Source organism: Ochotona curzoniae, unplaced genomic scaffold (genome assembly GCF_017591425.1).
Source record: "Ochotona curzoniae isolate NIBS_2020 unplaced genomic scaffold, NIBS_Ocur_1.0 contig_2861, whole genome shotgun sequence".
Classification (NCBI taxonomy): domain Eukaryota; kingdom Metazoa; phylum Chordata; class Mammalia; order Lagomorpha; family Ochotonidae; genus Ochotona; species Ochotona curzoniae.
Genome location: NW_024465620.1, coordinates 4,479,514 through 4,492,106, shown reverse-complemented (window position 1 = coordinate 4,492,106; position 12,593 = coordinate 4,479,514). Strand labels below are relative to the sequence as shown.

General features: G+C 46.3%; 1 protein-coding gene across 1 annotated transcript in view; it reads right to left on the bottom strand.

Moving 5' to 3' along the window:
* Window positions 1–11,844, bottom strand: part of ZSCAN22 (zinc finger and SCAN domain containing 22) — a 63,191-nt gene extending 51,347 nt beyond the window's left edge. The window contains exons 1-2 of the transcript XR_005883623.1: window positions 11,334–11,844; window positions 9,184–9,272 (exon numbers count right to left, since the gene is read on the bottom strand). The gene's annotated coding sequence lies outside the window, so the exon portion shown is untranslated. Of the gene's footprint in view, window positions 9,273–11,333 lie in introns of the transcript that reaches the window.
* Window positions 11,845–12,593: the final 749 nt, after the last annotated feature.

The following is a 12,593-nucleotide window of genomic DNA, read 5'->3' as shown; positions in this document are numbered from 1 at the left end:
TCTCTCTGCCTTTCAAATAAACCTTTTAAAATAAAACAAAACTACTTTCCTTAAATTGCAGAAAATTGGTGTTTTGTCTTGGGGTTGTAATTTTTAAATTGCTTGTTTTAAAGGCAGACTCGGGAAAGAACAAAACAAAAATCTTCCATCCACTGGTTCAGTCCTCAGATGCCCCCATACAGTCAGGACTGAGGCTGACCAAAGCTGGGTGCTAGAGCGAACAGTTACTACTACTGATACCTTCCACGTTGTGCATTAGCAAGAAGCTGTAACGAGAAGTACAGCCTGGTCTTGAACTCAGGCAGTGTTAACGGCATGTAGGCATACCAAGCAGTGTCTTGACTGCTACACCAGATGCCACCCCAGTTTAGAATTTAAGTTTTTTTTTTTTGTCTTTAATTTGTGTTCCTGCAACAAACTAATTCTCTACATGCAAGTGCTGGAATCCCATATGGGTGCCAATTTATGTCCCAGCTGCTCCACTTCCCAGCAGTTCCCTGCTTACAACCTAGGAAAGTAGTAGAGGATAGCCCAAAGTCCTTCGGACCCTATACCCATGTGGAAGACCAAGAAGAGGATCCTGATTCTGGACTTGATCAGCTCTGGTCGTTATAACCATTTAGGGAATGAACCAGTGAATGAAACACCTCTTTCCTTCTCTCTCTGTAAAATATGTCTTTCCAATAAAAGTAAATATATTTTTAAAAAAGATTTATTTTTATTTCACTCTCCAAGTGGTTGCAACAGCTGGAACTTAGTCGATCCAAAGTCAGGAGCCTGGAGCTTCTTCTAGTCTCCCACATGGGTGCCAGGTCCCAAGGCTTTGGGCTGTCCTCTGCTTTCTAGGGCCACAAGGAGGAGACTCAATGAGAAGTGGCACAGCAGGGACATTTACTGGCATCTATTTGGGATCCAGCATGTGTAAGGTGAGGATTTAGCCAATAGACTATTTTGCTGGGCACAAATAAAAATCTTAAAAAGAAAGAACTTGAGCACCTCTTTGAGACTGATTGCTGCTTGCATGTGATGTGTCTGAATTTTTCCTAGTGTGTGTATTCAAAAACCTGGTAAGCCTGTCAGCAGGTGTACTTCCTAAACAGTGCTCTTTCAGAGTTTTTATCTCCTGTTCTCCATCTCTGCCTTTCAATTTTTGACCCTGAGACATGCTAATTGGGAAAAGTTGAGGGGATAATCTCCAAAGCTCGGGGAAAAAAACCACAAATAACAAAAAAAAACCCTTTCACTTAGATGTGAGCCCATTTGGGTTAGTTGTAGCACTAGTCATTGCAAGAATTCCATTTTCTTTTTTTTTTTTAAAGATTTATTTTTATTATTGTTTTTTTTTATTGGAAAGGCGGATATACACAGAGGAGAGACAGAGAGGAAGATCTTCCATCCGATGGTTCACTCCCCAAGTGAGTGCAACAGCCAATGCTATGCCGATCCGAAGCCAGGAGCCTCTTCAGGGTCTCCCACGCGGGTGCAAGGTCCCAAGGCTTTGGGCCGTCCTCAACTGCTTTCCCAGGCCACAGGCAGGGAGCTGGAAGGGAAGTGGGGCTGCCGGGATAGAACCAGCGCCCATATGGGATCCTGGGCGTGCAACGCGAGGCCCTTAACCACTTGTGCCACCGCGCCGGGCCCAAGAATTCCATTTTCATACCTTACCATGATCCTGCCAATCCTGCCGCAGAGTCCGGCCTTATTGTGAAAAGCTCCTATAGAGTGGCACATTTTGTTGTGATTTCTTCAGCTACTTCAATCAACAGTTTACTGAACTCCTAGTAATTCAGTTCCTCTGCTAGTAAATACAGACATACAAGAGACCTCCCATAAGGATATCTGCTCTCCTGCCCATTATTTAGTGTTTGTTCTACACATTAAGCCAGGTAATACACCAAATAAAAATCACAGGATGTTTTATTAAGTGTCTATGGCCACTATGTAAGATATGTCTTCTGTTCGACATCAGTTATAAAAATGAGACATCCCAGTTTGTACTTTAAGCTTCCCTCCCCACGTTCTGTCATATAAAGTGAGAGTTAAGGCTCATGATTTGCCTGCACAGATTAGCTTCTGAGAACCTTGGCTCATATGAGTCCTCTGATAGTGAACACAATGAGGACTCCTACTGAAGGGTTTCCTGCATTATCATGTTCCTAGGTCTCCTTCCCAGGGAGTTTTATGACACCTGAAGTCCTCCTGACACATTACACTCATAAGACCATCTCTGGGGTCTGTGATACAGATTAAGGGAGCTCTGTATTAAACTTTTCCTACAGCAATCCCATTCTTATGTTTTCAGAGTCCTCCGATATAGTCATTTAGTGTAAGAATTTTGTTTCAGGATAATTTTCGAAAAAATAAGACTGGATGCAGATTTTTGCAGTTTAGTCTATGTGTGAGCCATCTCTCACATTCAATACACTTCTGCTGCTGTTCCTGTGTGGGTTACTCTTATGATACAAATTACATTGATTTACTATTACTATATTCCCACATTCACTATATGGCCTGTGTGAATCTCAGGCAACATAAAAAGATTAAATCCAAAAAAGGATTGGTCTCCGACTGAGCACTGTCAACAATAATCTCCTGCTTATATGTATATATACATTGTTATTTCTACTTTTTTTCTGTTTCAAAGAACTGTCACATTCACATTTGTAGGGTTAATTTCCTGCTTAATTTCTTAACAAGTCAGAAATGTTAAAATGCAAAGTGCTTTTGTAAGATACATGATTGTTTCTTGCTTGCACCGCTTCGTTCAAGGTCACTTCCCGATTCTGTCCAGACTCTCACAGGTGGCAGTGCTCTCTTGAAAGGACACTAAGTGACAGTTGAAGACTTGAGTGCCATCTAACTTATTTTCCCACATCCCTTATCTTCACAGCATCTTTTCCAAATCAGTGTCACCTTGAGAATGAATGCCACTTGTCTAAGTACTAAGTATTTATCCATTCCCCTCCTGCTTCAGCAACCAGGACCTATACTATCATGGAAAGCTGGAGAACCACATGAGCTGTTGAAAAGGCCACCTTATATTCACTGCTCATTCTGTGCATCAGTATGCCACATTGGCATGAGAAAGAGATTACAAATCATTGGGGCACAGCTGTCTCATCTAAAGCTACAGCATGCCGTTCTCAGTACCTAGCCACTAGGCACAATGGCCTAGTGGCTAAATTCTTGCTTTGCATGTGCTTGGATCCCATATGGATGCCAGTATGTGTTCTGCCCATTCCACTTCCCATGCAGCTCCCCGATAATGGCCTGGGAAAGCAGTGGAGGATGACTCAAGGCCTTGGAGACTCAGAAGAGGCTCCAAGCTCCGGGCTTTAGATCAGCTCAGTTCTGACCACTGCGATCACTTTGGGAATGAACCAACAGATGAAAGATATTTGTCTCTCCTTCTCTCTGCAATTCTGACTTTCAAAGAGAAATAAATTTAAAAAAATTTTTTTAAAGTACCTATGTTGCTCATATATTTTGTTTGCTGCTTAGATTTCCTTTTGAGATCCAAAACAGATGTACTGAAATGATTTTGCAAATCTTCTTGGATATTTCCAGGCCCTTTTCATTCATACTTAATTAACAGAGCAAGTCAAGATATGAGATGCTTCAACAACTTGAATCAATGTGAGTTTTTAGGGAAACTCTGTATGATTAATAATTGCATGCCACTATAGCCCCTTGCAGACTTCCATCTAGCCCTGTCATAATTCTCTCTTCCTAACGCATGTAGCATTGTCAAAAGCCATGTTATGCTATACCCTTGCTCAAGAACAACATTGCACTCCCCTCAGAGAGCAAAGCCTTGTGTGTCCTACTAGCTAACCTTCCATATCTTAACTTTAGCTGCCTCTAGCCCACCAGGCAACTTTGTTTCCTTAATATGCCAAGCTCCCCAATCTCAATGTGACTCCAAATGGGGCCTTTGTGCCTAGAAAAGCTCCTCACTGCCACTTTCACATGCCTGCTGACTTCTCTGACCTCAGGCTCAGCTTCACTCTCAGTCCTGCAATGTCTTGACTACTTCCTATAGCAAAATCCCCCTACACCACTTGCCCTTTCACACCATGTTCTGCTTAGAACTTCCCACTATTGATCATTTATACCCATGTAACCTGACTGCAGGCCATCATTACCTATTAGACTATGACGTCTATGATGGTAGTGGTTACTTCAGGTCTTTGTTTTATCACCGAAAAGTTTACTATAGTGCACAGGTCAGAGGAAGCCCTCTGTTTACAAGACAGCTGCCTGAGGGGCCTCCTCTAATATGGCCTCTTGTTCTATAAGACCTAATTTCTCATTCATGGAGTATGGCTAGGAAGTCTGCCCATGTTATATAAGGGACTTGAATTTCAGAGAGGATGAGACACAACTGTCACATCTAGAACACAACCTGAATCACACAGACCAGAAGGGACACTAACAGGTCTGACTAATGCGAACACTAGTGTGGAACAGAAATCGCCACAGGCAGATACAAAATCCTTGCAATGCTGGCTACTCTACAGATGAAGGATGGTTAAGTGCAACCTGTGCTAATAATGAGAAAGAAATGTAATGAAAGACTGGAAAGGCAAAACAAAATATTAATGCTGAGCCATCAGGATCAAATACAGAGAAACTAGAAATGGCATCCAGAACATAAAGAGTTAAGAGATACCAACTCCATTAGTCCATGTTGTGGCAAACAGGTAATCACCAAAATGGGGGACCAAGCACAGATTTTTATGGCAGAGTACTTCCAATGTCAATTAAATCACAGCATAAAATATAAAGGAAAAGCATCCATTGTGCTTGTAGCCAGCACTCTGATAGAAAAGTTGACAAACAGTAAACACAGAGAAAACTACAGCTCAGTCTAATCATGAATAAAAAAAGACAACTGACTCCAGTAACATGTTTCGTTCTCTCTGTAAATTTGCCTTTCTGGGCCCAGCAGCGTGGCCTAGCAGCTAAAGTCCTCACCTTGATCCCGCTGGGATCCCATATGGGTGCCGGTCCTAATCCGGCAGCTCCACTTCCCATCCAGCTCCCTGCTTGAGGCCTGGGAAAGCAGTCGAGGACGGCCCAAAGCCTTGGGACCCTGTATCCGTGTGGGATACCTGGAAGAAGTTCCTGGCTCCTGGCTTTGGATAGGCATAGCACCGGCCGTTGCGCTCACCTGTGGAGTGAATCATCGGATGGAAGATCTTCCTCTCTGTCTCTTCTCCTCTCTGTATATCTGACTTTCCAATAAACAAATAAATAAATCTTTAAAATTTGCCTTTCCATTGAAAATAAATATATCTTAAAACACATACACACAGACACACACCCCCCAAAACACCTCTCATCACCCAGAATGTTTTAGAATGAAACTAGAGGTGTTTCTGATTTTTACTCGCTATAAACAGGTAGATCCATGTCTTCATCCAAATACAAACTTGCCCATTTAAGACTAGAAATCTGTTCTTCATACTCTTAGCTTCACAATCTTTTAGAAATACCAACTATGAAGAGTGCAATTACAAGACTGTCCAAAACAGGTAAATAAACATCAACACAACTACTTCCTACTTCATACTTTAATGGCAACAATGACTGTAAAAATTACTCAACCAGGCACCAATGCAAGCCAAATCAAAAATAATATACATCCTAACAGGATTAACTACCAACAAGGTGGTTAATTATCATTCTGGAGAATTAAGTGACTGAGAATAGCTAGAATTTTTATTTTTAAAGAGGGGAACTACCATTTCTTCATACATTTTATAAAGCTAAAATAAGCGCAGTGATGATACTCAAGAGCAGAGGAAGAATCTGGTCAGAAAAATGTTGAAAGAATTTTTTAAAAAGATTTATTTATTTTTATTGGAAAGGCAGATATACAGAGAGGAGAGATAGAGAGAGGAAGATCTTTCGTCTGATATTTCACTCCCCAAGGGGCTGCAACAGTTGGAGGTGAGCCAATCAGAAGCCAGGGTCCCAAAGCTTTGGGCTGTCCTTGACTGCTTTCCCATGCCATGGGCAGGGAGCTGGATAGGATGCAGGGCTGCCAGGATTAGAACAGGCGCCCATATAGGATTCTGGCAAGTTCAAGGAAAGGACCTTAACTGCTATTGTGCTAGGCCCGAAAGAATTTGTACCCCAAATCACTTATGGGGAAACTGCAGATAAACTGAACTTAGCAAATTAAAATACTAGCAGTCCTTAGTGACCGCTAGCATCCCTTATCAGAGTGGTAGGTTTAAGTCCTCGTGGACCACTTCCAATTCAGCTTTTGGCTAATGTGCTTGGGAAGGTAGGAGGATGTTTGGGCCCAAATTATGTACATGGGAGAACCAGATAGAGTTGCTGGACCTTCGCCATTGGCCTCACTCAGTTTTGGTTGTTGTGGGCACCTCTGGAGTGAACCAGCAGATGGAAAGTCATCTCTTTCCATCTGTCACTGCATTTTGAATTTATAAATAAATCTTTAACAATGCATATTTGAGTAAAGTCTACATGGTAGCATATCAGACTAATCCTCCAGCTGTGGCACTAGCATCCCATATGGTATGAGCTCCAAGTCCTGGCTTTTCCACTTTTTCTTTTTTTTTTTAAGATTTATTTTTATTGAAAGGCGGATATACAGAGAGGAGAGACAGAGAGGAAGATCTTTTGTCCAATGATTCACTCCATAAGTGAGTGCAATGGCCAATGCTATGCTGATCCAAAGCCAGGAGCCTCTTTCAGGTCTCCCACGCGGGTGCAGGGTCCCAAAGCTTTGGGCCGTCTTTGACTACTTTCCCAGGTTAGAGGCAGGGAGCTGGATGGTAAGTGGGGCTGCCGGGATAGAACCAGCGCCCATATGGGATCCTGGGTGTGCAAGGTGAGGACCTTAACCACTTGTGCCACTGTGCCGGGCCCTAATCCACTTTTTAAAAAAGATCTATTCGTTTTTATTGGAAAGGCAGATCTACAGAGAAGATCTTCCTTCTGACGATTCACTACCCAAGCAGCCGCAACTGCTGGAGCTGAGCCAATCTGAATCCAGGAGCCTCTTTTGGGTCTCCCACACAGGTGCAGGGTCACAAAGCTTTGGGCCGTCCTCAACTGCTTTCTCAGGCCCCAAGCAGGGAGCTGGATGGGAAGTGGAGCTGCCGGGATTAGAACTGGCGCCCATATGGGATTCTGGCACGTTCAAGTCAAGGACTTTAAATGCTAGGCTATTGTCGCCCTTGGCCGATCCACTTTTTTTTTTCTTAAAGATTTATTTATTTTTTGGAAAGTCAGATCTACAGAGAGGAGGAGAGACAGAGAGGAAGCTCTTCTGTCCGATGATTCACTCCCCAAGTGAGCGTAACGGCTGATGCTATGCTGATCCAAAGCTAGGATCCCGGAACCTCTTCTGGGTATCCCACACGGGTGCAGGGTCCCAAAGCTTTGGGCTGTCCTTGACTGCTTTCCCAGGCTACAGGCAGGGAGCTGGATGGGAAGCAGAGCTGTCTGGGTATTAGAACCGGCACCCATATGGGATCCCGGCACGTTCAAGGTGAGGACTTTAGCCGCTAGGCCACGCTGCTGCTCTCAGCTGATCCACTTTTGATCCAATTCCCTGCTAATTATCAGGGAAAGATGGAAGTTGGTCCAAGGACTTAGGACCCTTGAACCCACATTGGAGGTGTAGAAGCTCCTGGCTCCAGCCCTCGCTGTTGTGTCTACTTGGGAAGATGCAAGACCTCTCTGTCTCTCTCTAATATTGACCTTCAAATAAAATAAATAAATATCTTTAAAAATATACTTTAGATATACTAAGACATTGGAATATCTGCTTACATATGTAAAAAACTATTTTTAAGAAAAATATGAAATTATAAAACTGTATGACGAGTATATAAAGGGGGCCTGGTGGCCTGGACTACTGGCTAGAGTATATAAAGGGAGCCCAGCACAGTAGCCTAACCAGTAAAGTCCTTGCCTTGCACATGCGTGGATCCCATATGGCCCCTGGTTTTAATCCCAGTGACCCTGTTTCCCATCCAGCTCCCTGCTTGTGGCATGGGAAAGCAGTAGAGGACAGCCCAAATCTTTGGGATCCTATATCTGTGTGGGAGACCCAGAAGAGGTTCTAGGCTGCTGGCTTTGTTTTGGCTCATCTCCAGCCATTGTGGCTACTCTTGTGGAGTGAATCAACAGATGGAAGACTGCCTCTCTGCCTCACCTCCTCTCTGTGCATGTGACTTTCCAATAAACTATTACAGTGTTAATATCATTATACAGCATTCCCTAAAATTAAATAGAAACAGAAAAAAAAAATATGAACTCACATGAGAAAAGACATAAATGGTCAATTTCATTAGTTATAGGGAAACTGAACTGAATAAAAAAATTAGTTTTTGCCAATTAAAATCTTAGATCATTACAAAGTGCTGATGATTGGGTTTAGAAGGCCCAATGGCTAAAGCTTCATCTTGTAAGTGCCAGGAACTCATATGGGCACTGGTTTGTGTCTTGGCTGCTCCACTTCCCATCCAGCTCTCTGCTTATGGCCTAGGAACGCTAGTAGGGGATGGCCCCAAACCTTCAGACCTTGGTCCCATGTGGGTGACCCAGAAGAAGCTCCTGGCTCCTAGCTCTGCATTGGCTTAGGTCCAGCCATTGCAGCCACTTGGGGAGTGAACCAACATGTGGAAGATCTGTCTTTTCTTTTCTCCATAAATCTGATTTGCTTTTCTGATAAACATAAATGTCTAAACAAAACAAGACAATACAAATTACTGATGAAGGTAAAGGAGCTTTAGCAGCTACATATGTTTCCATTTTAGAGGATAACTTGTTGCTACCAAATTTTTATGCTTTATCTTACCGCACCATTTCTAGAAATCCAGCTTATAGGAAAACCAATTAGCATATGAAAAAGAAAAGTATACACAGAAGTTCTTGGCCATCAAGATAAGAAAAAACAAATATGGATTACATAGAAATCATTAAAAGGATTGACCCAACCTGCATATGTTGAGTGTAGCTTAACATACGCCAACCGCCACCAGCAGCAAGTTGAGTTTCAACCAAACAGAACACTGAGGCAAGAGAAACAGTACTCCACCTGTTCTTTCCCACTCGCCACCTCTTTCCCAGGACTGGGTTCCTGACTAGCAGCTGGCCTACCCAGCGTGGGAACACCCATACCTGAAACTCACCTGCAAAGGTATCTTGAAGAATTCCTTTCTCCACCAGCCAGAAGTCTTCTGCCTCTTCTAACTGAGATATCACATCTGGCTTGGAACGCTGATGCTCTGCTCAATGGAAAAGATATAGGGCTTGGGGCACTGTGTGTTCAGGAGAAATGCTGTCTTGCTGTAGCACACACTGTCCCTGCCTTCTCTACTAGGGCTCATAGGACTCTGACCCAAGTGGGTGACAACCATATCCATTTCCTCTGTCAGTTATCCTGGGTTCCCTTGCTAGTACTGGTAGTCATGAAGCACAGTTCTGGCCAGCAAGATACAAATCAATTTTCTGGAAGAGATTTTCTTGCTAAACATGACAGTTGAGAAAAGTTCTGGACAGGGCTGCCCCCGCCTGTTTCTGCTCTGAATACAAAAAGAAAAGATTGGAGCTACAACCAACCATTCAATGACTAGCCAAAGCATGAAAAGGATCACAGTAATTATAGGGAGACAAGGGATTGGGGTCTTCAGCGACACCCTGGTTGCTCAACTGACAATATCCTCTGGAATTTCTGTTACAAAAATAATAAGCAGGAATGCCAATGGTTGCAGCATGCCATGGTGGAGCTCTGATCACTCCACTTTCAATCAAGCTCCTTCTAATGCACCTCAGGAGTGGAAGATGGCTCAATTACCTGGAACCTGTCAACTATGTGGTAGAGAAGTACAGAATTCCTGGTTCCTGGCTTTGGCTTGGCTAACCCCTGGCTGCTGCAGCCCTTTGAGGAAACGACCCAGTGAATGGAAGACCTCCACCTTTCAAGTAGATGTAAATAAAAAAAATATTAAAACAAATTGTCAAAAAAAAACACACCACATTCGGGCCAGGAGCGATAGCGCAGTGGTTAAGGTTCTCACCTTGCATGTGCCGGGATCCCATATGGTCGCCGGCGGCCCCGCTTCCCATCCAGCTCCCTGCTTGTGGCCCGGGAAAGCAGTGGAGGACGGCCCAGGACCCTGCACCCGCATGGGAGACCCGGAAGAGCTCCTGGCTCCTGGCTTTGGATTGGCTCAGCTCCAGCTGTTGTGGTCACTTGGGGAATGAACCATCGGATGGAAAATCTTCCTCTCTGCCTCACCTCCTCTGTTTAACTGCCTTCCCAATTAAAAAAAAAATTAAAAATAAACATGAACTACTGCTGCTGGATCCTTAATTTCTACAATCATCTGGCTTTTATCAAGCCTCAAGGGTATGGAGTAGGAAGAGCTTCAGAAGTCCTACTGAGAAGCTGCCCTTTTCCTGTGGGTATAAAGAAAAGCCTTTCTCCCAGGCTCTAAGACCTGGACCCCTGCAGCCCCAGCCCCAGCAGATGCACACTCAGAGGTACCACATTCATGCAGCGAAGCACACCTTGATTGCCATGGAAGCCAGCCTTACCAACTGAGACCAGGTTCCTGTAGTTCTCCAGCATCACTTCCCTGTACAGGGACTTCTGATTGAGATCCAGCAGTCCCCACTCCTCCGGGGTAAAACCCATTGTTATATCTTCAAAGATCACTGGTTCCTAAAACCCACAGGTTTCTGTTTAACCAGAGCCGGTCTTCATCCATCATGACTTGAAGAGTAGGGAAGCTGAAGAAACCTTCAATGGGCTACTGGATGATCCCAGAATAACTTTCTGCTGTCTGAAGCCCTGAGCAAACCTAAGCTTGACTAAACCGCAGCTAGACAGAGGAACGGCCTCTGATCTATGAAAACCTGTTCACTTCTTACTAAAATAGGAATTTTGACTTAGAGTGACGAGCTACCCCTAAAAACTTCCCTGAGCCAAGTCATCCCATTCAAGCCATCACCCTCAACTGCTGCCCCTGCTGATTCTACCTCCTTCACCTAACAGGGACCTGTCAGGGATCCACCCGCCTCTCTTTCTTCACTAAACTGAAGTAGCTGCCGAAATCTTAACAAATCTGCTCCCTGTTTAGTTTGTCAATTCATCCCTCCAGGAGACAGCCACTTTAATCTGCGTTCTCTCCAACAGGCACGATCTTTGGGGCCCAGGGCCCTCCCCCCCACTCTTGCTTGAGATGTTCCAGGGGAGTCACCTCTGGCAAAGGAAAGCTGAACCACCTTCGATCCCCCCACTCGCTGCAGGAGGCCACTCAAAGCTTAGAGAAGCCTCTACTCACACAGAACGAGGACGTCGAAAGCCTGGAGGCCATACTTTCCTCCTCCTCTTCCTGGTGTGTCTCCCTGGAGAGCGAGCAGAGTCCTGAGAAAACCCAAGTTGAGAGGGGAGGACGTGTGGGATTTATCTCTGCCTTGGGGTACCCTCCTGTCTGCCCAGCAGCGACTCCATCACAGGAAAAGGAGAGGTGCACGCCCACGTCGAAAAGGCCGGGTGGGTCGTCTGGCCCCACTCCCACGCGCCTAGCCACGCTCTGCCTCCTCGTGACCGCAGATCTCTCCACACCGAGGAGTTCCTGGTACCCCCTCAACCCCCATCCCCGAACACACCGCCCCTTCCGGGTCCTCGGCAGAGCAACAGGCAAGGCTGGCTCCGGGCTCCTCGGCTTGGCAGGGAAGGAACGGAGGCAGCCTTTGTCTACAGAGTAGCTGCTCTCGCGCCCCTCGCGGCCCCCGACGGACACCGATCTCTAGCGGCACTCACCCGGCGCGCGCCGCACAATGGCGTCCGTCGGCCCACGGCGAAGTGCGTCAGCCCACGAACCCGGACTACAACTCCCAGACGCCCCCGCGGCGCGCCCCGCCCGACCTCAGCGGGACGCGCCATTTTGGCCGGTTCGGCCGCTTGGGGCGCCCAGGCGAAGCCCGTGGCGGCTGGAAGAACCTCTCGTTGGGGCACCTCGGCTGCCTGCCTGGGCAGCAGAAGGTCATAGGTGGGGAATCTAGGCCGCGGTCCCCCAGGGCCTCGGGAGTGGTGACCCAAGGCAGAAGCAGGGCTGTGTCACCCTCGCAGGAGGGAAAGGGGAGGGCGTGGGATGTGGCGGGTCTGTCGGGAATTGTTGCGGGGGATGCGAGGCGGAACCGAGTCTCACCTCCCGCGGGGGAGGAGCCCAGGCGCCCGGGCGGAAGGTGGAGGGCGGGTGTCTTTGGTTCGGCGGAGCTAAAGTCCTCAGGGGTCCGGAGGGAGGAGGGAAAGGGCAGGGGTGCGGCCTGGAGCGCCGCGGAAGCAACTCCCGCCTTCGAGAAGGGGCGGGAGGCCGAGAGGACCTAGAGAGGCTCAAGCATCCGGGTTCACTGAAGGCCCGAGGCAGTGGCGAGGTGTGTGAGCCTTAGGACTTAGTGCTCTCAGTCGTGGCAGGGCTGGGCAGGCCCCCGTGACTTCTGCACAGGCGAGCCCTGTGCATCGCACTGCCATCGCACTGCGCATCGCTCTGCCGGTGAAGAGAGGTGTGAGCTCTGCAAACCGCTCCTGAGCTCCCAGG